This window comes from Hemitrygon akajei, chromosome 23 (assembly GCF_048418815.1).
Source record: "Hemitrygon akajei chromosome 23, sHemAka1.3, whole genome shotgun sequence".
Taxonomy (NCBI): domain Eukaryota; kingdom Metazoa; phylum Chordata; class Chondrichthyes; order Myliobatiformes; family Dasyatidae; genus Hemitrygon; species Hemitrygon akajei.
Window position 1 is genome coordinate 61,739,680 of NC_133146.1, and position 17,644 is coordinate 61,757,323.

The following is a 17,644-nucleotide window of genomic DNA, read 5'->3' on the forward strand; positions in this document are numbered from 1 at the left end:
ACCCCATTTGATTGAGGAGGTAGAACCCAGGCATTTTTCAAATAGTAGAACTCTTTTGTAGCCATCCTTTTCTCAGAGTCATGATCTCAAGAAGCTGTGATCAAATCCCTGAATTCTTTCATTGCGTCTCAATTGAATTCCCCATCCACTCTGCCACTGAAACAGAAGTTTCAGAGTTCATGTCCCACTCCTTGACCAAGGCTGATACTTTAGACTGGGATTAAGAGAATCCTGCACTGTTTGAGGTAAAATCTTTTAAACAAGATTTTAAAGCTTTCTTATCTCTCAAATAGAAAAGATAACTTGGCATTATTCTGATGAAAGGTAGGGAGTAATTTCTGGGAATTGGAATGATATTTATCCATCAACTTATAGCAGGGGTTCCCATCCTGGGATCCATGGATCACCTGCTTAATGATATTGGTCCACGGCATAAAAAAGTTTGCGATACCCTGACTTAGAGAGATGAATAGGTTATTATCACAGAAGCAGGAGATTCTGCAGATGCTGGGGAACCAGGGTAACACACACAAGATGCTGGAGGAACTCAGCATGTCAGGCATCTATGAAAAGGAATAAAGAGTCACCATTTCAGGCCAAAACCCTTCATTAGGATTATTATCACATCACATTGCTCTGTGGGAGTGCTGACTATTCACTCATTAGTTATCCATTTCCCTTCAATACAGAAGTGTTTATAAAATTCATTTGTCATATGTCTTATGATGTTTTGAATGAGACGTGGATAAATCTAAACCTTCTTTCTTTAATGCCATTGCTAGGTTAAGGCATGTTCTTTTTATCCCCTGCCTTTGTGTGAAATGGGCATTCTAATTACATGTTGCAGGAAGGAAGTCGCGGTGAGGTTGTGTTAGTTGCAAACAGAAACACTGCTGCCAGGAATTTCTCACAGCTTTTGTTGATGTGATGATGCTAATTAAAGTAAGAACAGAATTCAACTGTAACTTGTAGAATGCCAAGAGAACAGCTCTGAGATTTAAAAAAATGCAGAATGCTTCAAACTTAAAAGCCAGTGGACTGGAGTACCACAAATTCTCTCAACTACCTTGCCTCTTTTTCAAAATTGTATATTTTTGGCAGCTAAGTAACTATGTATATTAATTGTCCACTTACAAATAATCAATTTACTCATACTTCGCATTTTGATGCACACCCCCTCCCCCTCCCTCTCCTTCATATGGTGTAGAGAACACTGAATTATGCATGGGTTTATCTCTGACTTCTGTCTAACTGAGATCCCTCAAGGAGAATTCATATTTCAGCTTATTGAGCAAGTCTTCCAACGCAGTGCAGGCCGAGCTCAGAAGCTAAGAGGTTACACACTGGTGAATTCCATTTGAAAGGCTGGATGTATTGCCCAGAGAGTGCCTCCACAGACAGACTGTCGGATTGCTCTAAATTAATCTTAAAGAGTATTCTTTCATTTCAATAAGCAAAGACTGAGTATATATTTTTGCTTTTGCATTTTGCTGGAGAAAATATTCTGTACTAAGCACTCTGCAGTATATCTTTTCCCATTTAATAAATTAACAAGAGATAAGGAAGCAATGTAATTGATCATGGAAGTTTATGGATGAGGAAGGCTGTACCAGGAAATTGTAATCTCATATTCACAAATGAGCATGAAATCTGCATCTGAAGTGCTTCCTTTATTTTAAATCAGGCAAGCAATTACATGATTTTAATAAGGAATAAAGATAAAACTGTAGCTGTCTGATATCTGAAATAATGGAAGATGTCGTGAACGCACAGCAGGCCCTACAATATCAGCAGGTATAAGTACGTTTCAGTGTTGTACGCTACCGCAGGTGGCTTGAGGCTGCTGAAATCAGTCCAGCAGAATGTGGAGCCTTTCTAGATGGTTACATGTGTGTTACCGTGGTTGCAGAGAGGTTTAAGGAGAAAGCAGGAAGGTTTAAAAGAGATCTGCAGGACAACTTCTTCATGCAGAAGGTGGTGCCTATATGGAATGAGCTGCAGGAGGAAGTGATTGAGGCATGGATCACAATCAAGTAAAATTTAAATAGAATAACAACATTTAAAGGACACTTGGGTAAGTAAGTGGATAGGAAGCATTAAGACCAGGGGTTCCCAACCTTCTTCATGACATGGACCCCTCCCATTAACTGATGGGTTCATGGAGCCCAGTTTGGGAATCCCTGCATTAGAGGGATATCGGCCTAACTTGGTAGGCATCATGGACAAGTTGGGCTGAATGGCCTGCTTCCAAGCTGTATTACTCAATAAATGTAGTGGTTATCGGTTAGGGTAATTCTTCAAGTTGGGTGGCGTGTTGGAGATATGTCTCTACCAAAGGAGGTGTAAGGTGCTGCTTCCCTCTGCTAGCCTGAAGTGCAGGTCACTCTTTGCTAAGGTGTAGCACCTGTTTAGCTCCCACCCCACTCCCTGATCAGATCAGGGTCACGTGAAACCATGGGAGCAGGTGATGGATGGTCATATGAGTAGCTGGTGGATACCACAAGTCCTGGATATGCGATCACTGACGCCAGACAATCTGAAGAGTATTGATAATGACTGTGGTCACTCATCTTGTAAAGACACTGCCCAGAAGGTAATGGCAAACCACTTCTGTAGAAAAATTTGCCAAAAACAATCATGGTCATGGAAAGACATCATACAACATGGTACATAATGAACAAACAAATTCCTCAAGTATTAGCTATGGCTCACTAAGTACACATCTTGTTTCCAAATCAGAAGGTTATGGATTCAAGCCCCATTCTAGAGATGTAAACCAGAGATGAGGGTCCAGCAGAGTTCTAAGGGAGTTCTGTGCTGTAATAGATAAGATGGTTTCTTGGATGAAAATTTCAAAGAAGGTCCTGTCTATCCTTTCAAACATTTGTTAACTTATCGAAGAAGAACAAAGGAACTGTACCAGTGCCCTTCATTCTAATTGTTAAAGCAATAGCCATCATTGCACAACTCTCTCCATTTGCTCTGTGTCAGGTGATCTGAAACAATTCTTACATTACAACAGTATGTTATTGTGTGATAGTATTGGGTTTGCTGACAGCAAATTTCTAAATGCAGATGAAGATCTTGAGCCCTATCCGATATAGATAGCTGTAAAAGGAGTAAGCTGTAAAACTAAAGGGAGGTTATACTGTGGCTACCTACTCCTCCAAAGGTTAGATCATTCCCTGTTAATCCTCCACAGTGAGGTTAGCTGCCAATAACCACTATTTGAGTGATGGGTCCCCCTACCTACCAAGGAGGAGATACTTCTAGCTAACAAAATAGTTGAAACACAGTTCATTTATTTTTAATGATACATATTTAAATCCAGGCAAAATCCTTAAAACACATTTAAAATTCACAGAGGATTTCTATCTTATAAAATATTTCCAAATTACAAGCGATTTCTAAAACACAAAGATTTTCCAAAACACAGGTACAAATCCCATAGGTTAAAAAGACATACCAATGAGTTGGAGGCACACGAATTGTCCATTGCAGAAATCAAAGGCAAAACAATGGATTGTAGTCACCCATTTGTTATGACACCTTCCCAACTGCGCCAGCTTGCAGAGTTTAGGCCCTCTAACTCTCCAGAATACGGGGAGCTGGTGCAACCCCTTTAAAGATTCAGGACCGTCCCACTAATTGGCAATCATGTTTTGGGCACCAAGAATTGAGTATCTAAAGAACACCTGAATGGAGCCTCAGCGCTCAATTGTAAGACCAACCAAAGATATTGTTTTGTGCCTAGTTTTATTCCATGGCTCGATCCTAGCCGCGGATATTCCAGCATTTGGGTCCAAAGCATCCTGTCAAGGACTCTTGTTACACCAGCTTTCTGTCATTCTTCTTGCTGTTCCTTGACCATTCCTAACGAACCTGACTACTTTCTTACATTTATACTGTTTTTCTGCCACTTGGACGGCTTGACACCCATATGATATTTTCTCAGGTTGTCTAATAGCTTTGAGGGAGAGAGTTTCTTGATACCCACAAATAATGCTGACCTTCTGAGTACATATATCCTCCAACTGTCGATAGATCTGGATGGCGGAGTGGAGATATGCCTCTACCAAAAGAGGTATAAGGGACTCCTTCCTTCCACTAGCCGTCAGGTCACCCTTGGACAAGAAGTTGTATCTGTTTAGTTCCCCCCCTCCTGCCCCAGATCAGGGTAATGTGAAGCCAATGGGATCAGGTGGTGGATGATTGTGTTAGCATCTGGTGCACATCACAACTCCTCATTCTGCAACCACTGATGCCAGGCAGACAGTCTCTGGAGAGCTTTGGCTGGGGTCACTTGTCTTGTAAAAACACTGCCCAGAAGAAAGCAATGACAAACCACTTCTATAGAAAAATTTGCAAGGAAAGATCATGCTCAAAAGCCACGATCTTCCATATCTTATGACATGGCACATGATGATGATGATGATGATAATTGATAGATCCACTAATTGATATGCTAAGTGATAATGTCAATCTGGTCTGCAAACTTTCTTGAACTAAATAACTTAGCCAATGTTATTTGGTTTGATACAATTTTGATACAATTAATAGAACCCCATTGTCTTACATTGCCTCTCTTGATAAGCCAGCCCCCACCTGTGGGTCAGCAGTCTGTGCTCTATAGCCAGCGATGTCTGTTTGCAAAACTGTCCTTCTAACTTCAGACTGATTATTGCTTGCTATTAACATTAAGAACTGAGGACTGACTCCTGTTTATGACAAGAAGCTGAACAAAGAATATTGGTTGAAAGTTTAACTTAATCAACTCAGCTCTTGATCTCTAGAAGTGTCAGCTGTAATGTTAGAAAACTAAGTTGACAAAAAAATCCCCCAGACCCTGAGCAGTGAATATCCATCACAGTTGTCTATGATCAAAGAGTAAAATGTTGGGAACACTCTACTGGTCAGGCAGCGTCTGTGGAAAGCGAAAGATTGTTAACATTTCAGGTCCAAGATGAAATTCAAAGGAAGAGTCTTACATCCAAAGTATTAACTCTACTTCTTTTTCCATTATTGCTGCCTGCCCTTCTGATCCCTTCCAGCTCTTTCTGTCCTTACCTCAGATATCCTGCAGCTGCAGTTTTTGTTTGAGTGTCCTGGCTTTGGAATCACCAGAAAGATGGTGGACTATGCAAGACATTTTTAAATTCAGAGTTGGGAATCAGATGATGTTTATTACTTTAATCATTGTATTTTCTATAACAGTAAAATAAAAGCTGTATTAAAACTAATGAATAATACAATTTAAAAATACACACCAAAACTCAGAATAGGTAATTCTGGTTTAGGAAACTAAGATTAAGTTGTTTATTGACATCTGCCTTGAGTCTCTTTTGATCTTTTGATGCCTTATGGATTTCTCTCCCCAATTTTATGATGGATTTTGAATTCTTTTTTTTGGGAACTGTAACAATGAAAGGATGTTACTTCGTTGTTGAGTGGGTTTGATGGTATTGTAGTGATGTGCTACACACAGCACTGCAATAATGACACGCAGTCGGTAAGTCATTTCGAGACTAGTTTATTCAAACTTCGCGGTGCTGGCATTTAAATCCCTAGCGCCCGCCCTCTCCGGGCGGAAATGACGTCAAAGTTGCATTACCAAAGTCTCCCCCCGTGCTCTGGCTATTTGTGAGCCAGTTCGCCTGCGCAGAAAGTGGGTCACCACATAACCCCCCCCCAGAACCGGCGATACACCCCCCAATGTCCACAGTCTGGATCAGCCTCTGTTTGGGAGGTCGGCCTCTGCGCCGCGGTGCCTGAACCTCGACTGGCTGCGCCAAGTCCACATGGGCTGGTTTGAGTCGGTCCACCGTGAAAACCTCCTCTTTCCGCCCCAATGTCCAGAACGTACGTAGACCCATTGTTGTTGATGACCTTGAACGGCCCCTCGTACGGCTGCTGTAGCGGTGCCCAGTGTCCGCCCCTTCATACAAACACAAACTTACAGTTCTGCAGGTCTTTGGGTACATGGGTCGGGGTCCGTCCGTGCTGTGAAGTTGGTACAGGGGCCAGGTTGCCGAGCCTTTCGCATAGCCTGTCCAGGACTGCTGCGGGTTCTTCCTCTTGCCCCCTTGGGGCTGGTATGAACTCTCCCGGGACAGCCAGGGGCGCGTTGTACACCAACTCAGCCGATGAGGCGTGCAGATCCTCTTTGGGTACTGTACGAATTCCAAGCAGGACCCAGGGAAGCTCGTCCACCCAGTTAGGTCCTCTCAGGCGGGCCATGAGAGCCGACTTCAAGTGACGGTGGAAGCGTTCCACTAGTCCGTTCGACTGTGGGTGGTAGGCAATTGTGTGGTGTAGCTGCGTTCCCATCAGGCTGGCCATAGCCGACCTCAGGCTGGAGGTGGACTGGGCACCTCTGTAGGAGGTAACGTGGGCCGGTACCCCGAAGCGTGCTACCCAGGTTGTGATCAGTGCTCGGGCGCAGGAATTGGCAGATGTGTCGGTGAGCAGGACCGCCTCTGGCCACCTCGTGAACCGCTCTACCATAGTTAGGAGGTACCGCGCTCCTCGGGGCACTGGTAGGGGGCCCACAATATCCACATGAATGTGGTTGAACCTCCGGTGGGTGGGTTTGAACTGCTGTGGCGGGGCTTTAGTGTGCTGCTGCACCTTGGCTGTTTAGCACTCCGCGCACGTTCTGGCCCATTCACTGACCTGCTTGCGAAGTCCGTGCCACGCAAACTTGCTGGAGACCAGCCGGACGGTTGTCCTGATAGATGGGTACACCAAACCGTGTATGGAGTCGAAAACCCGCCGCCTCCAGGCTGCCGGGACGATGGGGCGAGGTTGGCCGGTAGCCACGTCGCACAGGAGGGTCCTATCACCTGGTCCTATGAGAAAGTCCTGCAGCTGCAAACCCGAGACTGCGGTCCTGTAGCTGGGCATCTCGTCGTCTGCCTGCTGCGCCCCCGCCAGTGCTGCATAATCCACCCCCAGGGACAGGGCCTGGACAGCTGGTCTGGAGAGTGCGTCCGCCACAACGTTGTCCTTTCCAGAGACATGCTGGATGTCCGTCGTGTACTCGGAGATGTAGGACAGATGTTGCTGCTGGCGAGCCGACCAGGGATTGGACACCTTCGTAAACGCGAAGGTCAATGGTTTGTGGTCCGTGAATGTGGTGAATGGCCTGCCTTCTAAGAAGTACCTGAAATGCCGGATTGCCAGATACAGTGCCAACAGCTCCCAGTCGAAAGCACTGTACTTGAGTTTGGGTGGTCGTAGGTGCTTACTGAAGAACGCCAGGGGTTGCCAGCGCCCCTCGATGAGCTGCTCCAGCACCCCACTGACTGCTGTGTCGGATGCGTCCACCGTGAGGGCGGTCAGAACGTCCGTTCTGGGGTGCATCAGCATCGCGACATCTGCCAAGGCTTCCTTGGCTTTAACGAAAGCGGCCGCGGCCTCCTCATCCCAAGTAATGTCCTTGCCTTTACCCAACATCAGGGTGTACAAAGGGCGCATGATACGGGCTGCTGAGGGGAGGAAACGGTGGTAGAAGTTCACCATACCAATGAACTCCTGCAGGCCTTTGACTGTGTTGGGCCGGGCAAAGTGGCGGATCGCGTCTACCTTGGCGGGCAGAGATGTTGCCCCGTCTTTGGTAATCCTGTGGCCCAGGAAGTCGATGGTATCGAGACAGAACTGGCATTTGGCCAGGTTGATTGTGAGGCCAAAATCACTCAGGCGGGAGTAGAGCTGGCGGAGTTGGGACAGATGCTCCTGACGACAACTGCTGGCTATAAGGATGTCGTCTAAATAGATGAACGCAAAGTCCAGGTCGCGTACCACCATGTCCATTAGCCGCTGGAACGTCTGTGCGGCATTCTTCAGGCCGAACGGCATTCGGAGGAACTCGAACAGGCCGAACGGGGTGATGAGTGCTGTTTTGGGGATGTCTTCAGGGTGCACCAGGATTTGATGGTATCCCCGGACGAGGTCTACTTTGGAAAAGATTCTTGCCCCGTGCAGGTTTGCTGCAAAGTCCTGTATATGCGGCACGGGGTAGCGGTCTGGAGTTGTAGCCTCGTTCAGTCTGTGGTAGTCGCCGCATGGTCTCCAGCTCCCTGTTGCTTTGGGCACCATGTGCAGGGGGGAGGCCCATGGGCTGATGGACCTCTGTATGATCCCCAATTCCTCCATCCTCTTGATCACCTCCTTCGCCAGGCGGAGCTTTTCCGGGGGGGAGTCTTCATGCGCGGGCGTGGAGGGGTGGTCCCTGGGTCGGAATGTGGTGCTGTACCCCGTGTCTGGGCATGGCTGCTGTGAACTGCGGTGCCAGAATCAATGGAAAGTCGCTGATTTCCGCTCCGGTGTCGACCAAGAAGCGGCGTCCCGACTGTTTGTCCCAGACATACAAGAGGCTGTCCTGGTGGCCAGCCGCCATAGTCATTAGCGGCAGCTGGCCCTGGCCCTGGCCCTTGCAGGGCGGGCGACAATGGCGGGCTTCTGTGCCCCACCGCTGGTGGTAGAAACACCACTGTTCACTGTCCTCCTCACTCCTGCCTCTGTGTTGTGTGCGCCCCCCTGCCGGGCCTGGTCTGGTTTGCTGTTGGGCGCATGGCCTGGTAATCTGACCGACGGACGCCACACTCTCCCTCTTGGCTTTCCACAGCACGTCTGCCCGGGGGTCGCTGAAATCTGCGTTGGCCAGCAACAGATGTATGTCCTTGGGCAGTCGCTGTAGGAACGCTTGCTCGAACATGAGGCAGGGCTTGTGTCCGTCAGCCAGGGTCAATATCTCGTTCATCAATGCTGACGCCAGCCTGTCTCCCAAACCATCCAGGTGAAGCAGGCGGACACCCTGCTCACGCCGTGAGAGGCCAAAGGTCCCAATGAGCAGCGCTTTGAATGCTTCATATTTGCCTTCTTCCGGGGGCGACTGTTTGAAATCCGCAACCTGGGCGGCCGTCTCCTGGTCAAGGGCGTTCACCACGTGATAGTAACGCGTGGAATCAGAGGGTATCTGCCGAATCTGGAACTGGGCTTCTGCTTGGCTAAACCACACGCGTGGTCGTAGCATCCAGAAAGTCGGCAGTTTTAGTGAAACTGCGTGAACAGATGAAGAGTCGATCATCTTTGGTCCAAATCCCGTTTGGACCGTCGGGGTCACCAATGTAGTGATGTGCTACACACAGCGCTGAAATAACGACACGCAGTCGGTAAATCGTTTCGAGACTAGTTTATTCAAACTTCGTGGTGCTGACATTTAAATCCCTAGCGCCCGCCCTCTCCGGGCGGAAATGACGTAAGAGGTGCATTACCAAAGTCTCCCCCCGCGCGCTGGCTATTTGCGAGCCAGTTCACCTGCGCAGAAAGTGGGTCGCCACAGTATCTATGTTACGGGTTGAGAACTAATAGATGGAAATGAGCCTCTGTGGCTGTTTCTTATTTTTTTGGGGTTGTGGATCTAATTAGAACATACAACAGTACGACACAGGGGCAGGCTCTTTGGTCCACAATGTTGTGCTCAACTAATTAAATTAGTAATCAGAAGGCTAACTAAACTAACCCCTTCTGCCTACACAATGTCCTTATTGTTTCATTTCCCTCACATTCATCACCTAGCTAAGTGTCTCTTAAAAGCCCTAATGTTTCTGCTTCCACTGCAGTGCATTCCAGACAATCCCCACTCTCCGTATAAAACACTTTCCCTCAAATTTCCTTTAAACTTACCCTCTCTCGGTTTAAGTGCATGTGCTCACAATGATAATCGTTCTTTCTTTCAGATGAGGAATAAAAGAGGAGAACAGTTGGAGGAAAGTGGGACAAGTATACAGCTCGCTTTGGTGACAGTCACTGAAAGGGCCAATACTTCTCAAAAATCAATAGGTCTTATTCTCAGCATTATCAAAAGGATTTTTCTCTTAAAAGTCAGCAGTTAATCCTATGAACCACTAGTTGGAAGGGGATTTAGCACATCATGAGCATATTGTAATTAACTCCATTCCAACTGTTGAGATTACACGGGGCTGCATTATGTTGATTCCCTAAAATCCTTCATCCCAATGACTGGGACTTGGCGTCGGTGCAGGGAGGAAAGTTTTGCTTTTCTTTGGACCATGCCACAGAAGTTATGGAAAATATTTCCTACCTTTGTGACTTGGGAAAAATACTGCTGACCATCAGTTTTCATTATATTTCTTGTGTTCTTTGGGAGCAATTAAGGACAAAAAAAATCAATTCCTGGATACTGTGATGTAACCCTATACAGCAGCATTTAAACTTTAGCAAAAGTATAGTTCTCAGCTTAAACTTTGAAGGGAGACTTTGAAAAGGAAGTTGAAAGGTGAAGTCTGCAAAATGCATACATTGGAATAGCAGTCTTATAATGAGAATGATTTACGTGACAAAGGTGTTGGTAAACCTGTTTCCTTCCATTCACTGGAGTCATTTCCTTTACTTTCATCATACTTGCTTTGTCATAAATCAGATGATGCACTTAATGGCACCTTTAAACTACTGCTCGAATTTCTGAGCCTGTGTGTAATTTTGCTTTGGATGTTACTGCAGGACAAAACACAGACTGAAGTAGGGCGCCACGGTAACGTAACAGTTCGCACGATGCTATTACTGCTCTGGGCGTCGGAGATTGAAGTTCAATTCCAACATTATCTGTAAGGAGTTTGTATATTCTCCCTGTGACTGCATGGGTTTCCTCTGGGTGTTCTGGTTTCCTCCCACAGTCCAAAGATGCACTGGTTAATTGATCATTGTAAATTGTCCTGTGATTAGGCTAGGGTTAAATACTGTAAGTGAGTTGCTGGATGCTACAGCTCGTTGGTTTGGAAGGGGCTGTTCCACACTGTATCTCTAAAATAACACACTCTTTTCAATTTAAGCCAGCTTGTTTCAACTTCATGTTTATTGGTGTCCTGGGCACATAAACATCATGTATAAATACCATTAAAACTAGTTTTATACAGCAGCGAGGTGCATTACAAAATGAAGGCAAACACAAGCTAACATAAAGCCAAATTAACATAACATTTACATATCTTATAACCCTTCTTTCCCATGTCTATGACCTAAAGCATTTTCAAAACAGATTGTCACTCACCCTGATGGTGTCTTCATTGTTACTGGTGAATTTAAAAATAGTCCTGCCGAAGTTCTACTAGCAGGTCTACTTCGCAAACTGAGTAGAGAGTATATTAGATCTGGATTATACCAACATTCGTGGAGCCTACAAGGCTGACCCCACCCTCACCTCGGATACAAATCAAACCAGTTCACAGGGAAATGAGAACCTGGTCAGAAAGTGCCATCTTAGCGCTGTGTCTACTTCAAAAGTACGGACTGGAGCATATTCAGGGAGGCAGCTACCTACGATCATCACGTCAACATTGAAGAATATACGGGATCTGTGAGTGGCTACATAGGAAAGTGCATTGAGGACGTTACCACGACTAAGCACTGCACTGCCAGGACACACCAGAAACTGTGGTCTACTGTGGAAGTTCATGCACTTGCTTAGGGATTGGGATACTACCTCAGATCAGGAGACAGGACGACTCTAAGGTCAACAAGAGCCACACTTTCCCATGCCTTTAGGAAGGCAAAGCATGAGTATTCACAAAATATCAACAGACACCTTTGTGACACCAAGGATACACGGTGCATGTGCTGAGTAATTTAAACTGTAACGGATTACAAGTCCACATGTGCGTCAATGACAGCGACGCCTCCCTTCCTGACAGACTGAATGCTTTCTAATCATGATTAGACACAATGTACAATGTGACTGAGAAAACCTCTCCATCGCTTGAGAAACAAGCACCATGTCGGGCCACAGTCAAAGTGATGAGCATTCTAGCCAGTCAATACCTAGTCAGGCAATGAGAGATTGTGCAGCTCAGCTAAGAGTGTTCTTAATGGACAAATTTAATGTCTGTTTGAAACAGTCCACTGTCCTGCAGGCTTCAAGGCAGCTACCATCATTCTGGAGCTCAAGAGAACAATGCTAATTGGCCTAAATTATTATCGCCCAGTGGCACTGACTTCAACAAGCTTATGTTAGCTTATGTTTGCCTTTGAAGTGCTTTGAGTGGCTGGTAATTGACCATATAAAATCCCACCTTCCAGCTACCTCCAGGTCCCTTTCTAGTTCACCTGCCACTCAAGCTGGTCTACTGACAATGCCATAAACTCGGCCCTCCGCCCTGTCGTGTTCCACATACGTCAGGATATGGTTCATTGACTTCAACTTCATGTTTAACATGATCATCCCTCAGCGGATGCTGGGTAATTGTCCTGTTGGGACTCAACACCCCTCTCAGAAAATGGACCTCTTGATAGAAAGAGCCAGTCAGCTGGAGTTGGCAGGAATATCTGAAGCTTCATCACTAGCGCTCCCCAGAGCTGTGAGCTCAGCCCACTGCTGTTCATGGTGCCTACTTACGACTGCGCTGACAGATGCAGCTGAAAGTGCATCATCAAATTTGCTGATAAAACAACAATTGGCCTCATCAGCAACAATGATGAGCTGGCGTACAGAGACGGGGTAGACAGGCTTGTCAAATGGTGTGAGAACAACCTGAGTCTCAATGTGGACAAGACAAAAGAGATGATTGTGGACTTTGGGAAGGCACAGGTCGACCATTGCACATCAATGGCTCTGCCCTGGAAAGAGTAAAGAGCACAACGGTCCTTGGTGTGCTCATAATGGACAACTTAATCCCCTCATTACTGAATAAGGCACAGCATCATCTACACATTATTAGGAGACTGAGATATGCAGGGCTCCCTGTCCCCATTCTAGCACCTTTCTACAGGAACACCATCAAGAGTGTCCTGTCTGGCTGCATCATTGAGTTGTATGGAGGCTGCACGGCATCGAGCTACAAGACCCTAGACAGTAGGGTAAAACTCATGAAGTAGATCACCGGGATCTCCCTCCCAACGACACCCTATTTGTAACATCTACCAGGAACATTGTATATGAAAGGCCCGAAGTATTGTTGAGGATCCTTACCACCCATCCCACAAACTCTTTGACCCACTGCCATTTGGAAAGGGGTTCAGGAGTATCAGGACTAGGACTGCCAGACTTCTTCCCTCAGGCTGCGAGACCAATGAATACCCTGCCACCACTGCGGTCCCATCAACAGGACAGTGAGCTCCTTACTGTTTGCCTGTGCTGCATGCTACATGCATTTTGAATTGTATTTGATTAACTTATTTATAGTGATATCTAATTTTATGTGTTGTGTGTGATATATGTTTTGTGGGTGAACTGTGGTCTGCAGGAATATTGTTTCGTTTCATTGTATATACGTACACTCAGATTGAAAATAAATGAACAACTTTATACTTAAAGGTATTCATAATAGATTTAGGATGAGATCTGACCTAAGCAGCAAGCTTGTTTGTATTAAAGACATGGGTGCCTGTTTATCTTATTTATAAAAACATCATGTTAAATCAGTAGGAAAAATTGGGGGATTACTTCGACAAGCACCTCTGCACCATCCACCACAAGCGGGACTTGCCGGTGTCCTAACATCTTAATTACAATTCCCATTCCCTTTCCAACGTGTCAATCCATGGCTCCTCTTGTACCACAATGAGAACTCCCTCAGGATGGAGGAGCATCACCTTATATTCTGTCTGCGTAGCCTCCAAACTGATGGCATGAATATCAATTTCTGCTTCCAGTCAACAAAAATCACCGACCTCCTCCTCTGTTTCACAGTCTGACATTTTATTTCTTCTTGCCTCCCTATTACTTCCCCCTAGGTCCCCGCCCCCTTTCCTCTCTCCTATTGTACCCTCACCTCTCCTCTCAGATTCCTCCTTCTCCAGCACTTGACCTTTCCCACCCACCTGGCTTCACCTAACACCTTCCAGCTAGCCTCTTTCCCCTCTTCCCCCTTCCATCTCAGTCCTGATGAAAGGTTTTGGCTCAAAACATCGACTGTTTACTCATTTCCATAGATGATGCCCAACCTGCTGAGTTCCTCCAGCATTTTGTGTGCTTTGCTTTGGATTTCCAGCATCTGCCAAATCTCTTGTGTTTGTGATTTAGTACTCAACTAATATTATTTGGATCCTGGTGCTTTCACAAATCAAATGTACTTCAGAAGTCAAGAATGACGCATGAAACATCTTGTTTATGATTATTTTATCAAGATCAAAGAAGATGAAGGGAGAATCAGAATCAGAATCAGGTTTATTATCTCCGGCATGTGATGTGGAATTTGTTAACTTAGCAGCAGCAGTTCAAAGCAATACATAATCTAGAAGAGAGAGAAAAAATTTAAAAATAATAAATAAATAAGTAAATCAATTACAGTATACATATATTGAATAGATTAAAAAATGTGCAAAAAACAGAAATACTGTATATTAAAAAGCTGAGGTAGTGTCCAAGGATTTAATGTCCATTTAGGAATCGGATGGCAGAGGGGAAGAAGCTGTTCCTGAATCGCTGACTGTTTGCCTTCTGGCTTCTGTACCTCCTATCTGATGGTAACAGTGAGAAAAGGGATGCCCTGGGTTCTGGAGGTCTTTAATAATGGACACTGCTTTTCTGAGACACCACTCCTTGAGGATGTCCCGGGTACTTTGTAGGCTAGTACCCAGGATGGAGCTGACTAGATTTACAACCCTCTGCAGCTTCTTTTGGTCCTGTGCAGTAGCCCTCCCATACCAGACAGTGATACAGCCTGTCAGAATGCTCTCCACGGTATATCTATAGAAGTTTTTGAATGTATTTGTTGGCATACCAAATCTCTTCAAACTCCTAATGAAGTATAGCCACTGTCTTACCTTCTTCATAATAATATTGCTATGTTGGGACCAGGTTAGATCCTCAGAGATCTTGACACCCAGGAACTTGAAACTGCTCACTCTCTCCACTTCTGATCCCTCTATGAGGATTGGTATGTGTTCCTTCGTCTTACCCTTCCTGAAGTCCACAACCATCTCTTTTGTCTTACTGACGTTGAGTGCCAGGTTGTTGCTGCAGCATCATTCCACTAGTTGGCATATCTCACTCCTGTATGCCCTCTCGTCACCACCTGAGATTGTACCAACAATGATTGCATTGTCAGCAAATTTATAGATGGTATTTGAGTTATGCCTAGCCACACAGTCATGTGTATATAGAGAGTAGAGCAGTGGGCTAAGCACACACACCCCTGAGGTGAACCAATATTGATCATCAGCGAGGGGTATGTTATCAGATTGTGGTCTACTGGTTAGGAAGTCGAGGATCCAATTGCAGAGGGAGGAACAGAGGTCCAGGATCTGCAACTTCTCAATCAAGGTTATGAGAATGATGGCATTAAATGCTGAGCTATAGTTAATGAACAGCATCATGACGTTGGTGTTTGTGTTGTCCAGGTAGTCTAAAGCCATGTGGAAAGCCATTGAGATTGCGTCTGCCATTGACCTTTTATGGCAATTGGCAAATTGCAACAGGTCCAGGTCCTTGCTGAGGCAGGAGTTCAGTCTAGTCATGACCAACCTTTCAAAGCATTTCATCACTGTTGATGTGAGTGCTACCAGGCGATAGTCATTAAGGCAGCTCACATTATTCTTCTTAGGTACTGGTATAATTGTTGCCTTTTGAAGCAAATGGGAACTTCCGCCCGTAGCAGTGAGGGGTTGAAAATGTCCTTGACTACTCCCGCTAGTTGGTTGGCACAGGTTTTCAGGGACTTACCAGGTGTTTCATCTGGAGAAGAATCATGAGCAGAGAGAATGAAGGAAGAAAGAGAGCGAGAAAAGATGGTCTGGTATTCTTCTACCTGACTACTGATAACAGTAAATTCCACTGAAAACCCCACAGATAACTGATAATCAATTAACTAGCCAGATTCGTCACATGACTCCTAGAAACCTAGAAGCTTCCAGAAAACGTACACAGGTAAATGTGACCGCTGAAAAACTCACTGAACAATTACATGTATAAAGGTGAATATGTAACAATGGAAACAAGCATAAGAAACTTAAACTACAAAAAAATTACAAGTCTAAATAGCCCAATGCAACAAGTAGCCTGACAGAGGTTTATTTGAGCTGACAGTTCTGTCCAGTACTGATGAAGTCATGTATGGTCTTGTAGACAAGATGATAGGTTGAAGCTCATCTGCCAAATGAAGATAAATAACTCCAAGGCACTAGTCTGATGTTGGACTTGGGATTTGCTCAGATATTCTGAGTCAAAATTTATGTCCAAAAAGCAGAGAAGTAGCTAATCCAGTGTTTATCAGTTAGCTGTTTGTGAGATCTTCCTGTGCGGATGTATGCGGATGGCTCAGTATCGTAGCAGTCAGTGTAATACTGTTACAGTGCCAGTGATCCAGGTTCAATTCCACCAGTGTTTGTAGTGAGTTTGTATACTCTCCTCATGACTGTGAGGCTGCTCCAGTTTCCTTCCATATTCCAAAGATGTACTGGTTAATAGGGTCAAGGTCCAAAGTACGTTTATTATCGAAGTATGTATGCAGTATACAACTCTGAGATTCATCTTCCCCAGACAGCCACAAAACAAGGAAAGGCATGGATGCTGTTCAAAGAAAAACATCAAACTCCCCCATGCACAAAAAATCATATCGTGTAAATAGCAACAAGAATATTAAATCCCCACGCCGACCCCACACAAAAAAATGAATTGTGCAAATGGCAACAGGAAGGTTAATATATTGTGTGGGTGTAAATAGGAAGGGCTGTAGTTCTAAATAAAAGTATTCACAGCGTTACAGAGGCCAAATGTAAAAACATAATTAGATGTATAGTGTGCTCTAAGGTACGTATGAATATGTCCTACTTTAATTCTCTGATGTCTGCATTTTCTAGCTCGGCTGTCAATAGGATTCCATGTCTGATCTTTTCCCCATCTCGTCTCTTTGTCGGGGGTAGCTGAAGACAGCTCTCATGCCCACACCATGCCTCCATTGTATCCTGGAACTATATATAAGAAAGCAATTTTAATGAGTCATTGCTGGTTTTCTTTCTCTACTAATACACAATTGCACCAGGGACTAATATGAAAGGAGGCATTGTACTGTCAAAATGTATCTGACAAACCTTTGTTGCAGTTATCCTTTGATATGCTTTATATTAGAAGCAACAAACTTCCACTTCTATAGGATTTTTCATGTCCCCAGGATATGCCAAGGCATTTCATCACACAGCGAAATACTTTTGAAGTGCAGTCACTACTGTAATGGAAAGAAGTCCGGTCAGCAATTTATACATAATAGGATCTCACAAACAACAAGGAGATAAAAATGCCCAAATAACATCTTTCAGGCTGAGTTTATTGTGTAATGAATGCTACACCCACTTTGAATGGTAAAATAGGGATCATGAGGTCTGTCTGATATCCTTAGGCCTTATATAGATTTAGTTGAGCATATCAATTATAGAAGCATGGACACGGGGCTTTTCGGCTGACCCATGACAACTGTGATGCCTATCTACACTACTCCCATTTGCCCACGTTAGGTTGAGTCCTGTAGAGGGCCATCTGATCACTTCCACCTTGGAGATGTATTGGGAAAATTAAAACCCACACTTGCTGCAGGTTAATTATTGTGTATTGCATTGTACTACTGCTCCAAAGGCAACAAATTTCACACCATATGCTGGTGATATCAAACCTGATTCTACTCTGACCCTTTTC